The sequence below is a fragment of the Egretta garzetta genome, unplaced genomic scaffold, assembly GCF_000687185.1.
Source record: "Egretta garzetta isolate BGI_Z169 unplaced genomic scaffold, ASM68718v1 scaffold103, whole genome shotgun sequence".
Lineage (NCBI taxonomy): Eukaryota > Metazoa > Chordata > Aves > Pelecaniformes > Ardeidae > Egretta > Egretta garzetta.
Genome location: NW_009259101.1, coordinates 140970 through 141298, shown reverse-complemented (window position 1 = coordinate 141298; position 329 = coordinate 140970).

Below are 329 nucleotides of genomic sequence, written 5' to 3'. Positions count from 1 at the left end.
GCGTGAGCACACCGAGTGACATTCAGTGCTTAGAGGTGCCTAGCGCTATTTGAGCTGAAATACAGCACAAGGTACCATGTATATATACGCACAGCATACAGGATGCCCGGCCTTTTCTTCAGTGCCAGATGGACATGGGTCTCCAGTAGAGCCAGTGTTACACTTTCCAGGCCTCTGTGGATATCCCAGTTACTGTTGCATACAGTACTGGCTATCAACCAGTAGGTAAAGCAGTCTGACCTGTTTCTAAAACACAATTATTGGACTTGGACACAAGGCTAAACATGTACCAAAAGTCACAAGCAAGGGGAAAGAAGCGCCTTCAGCCA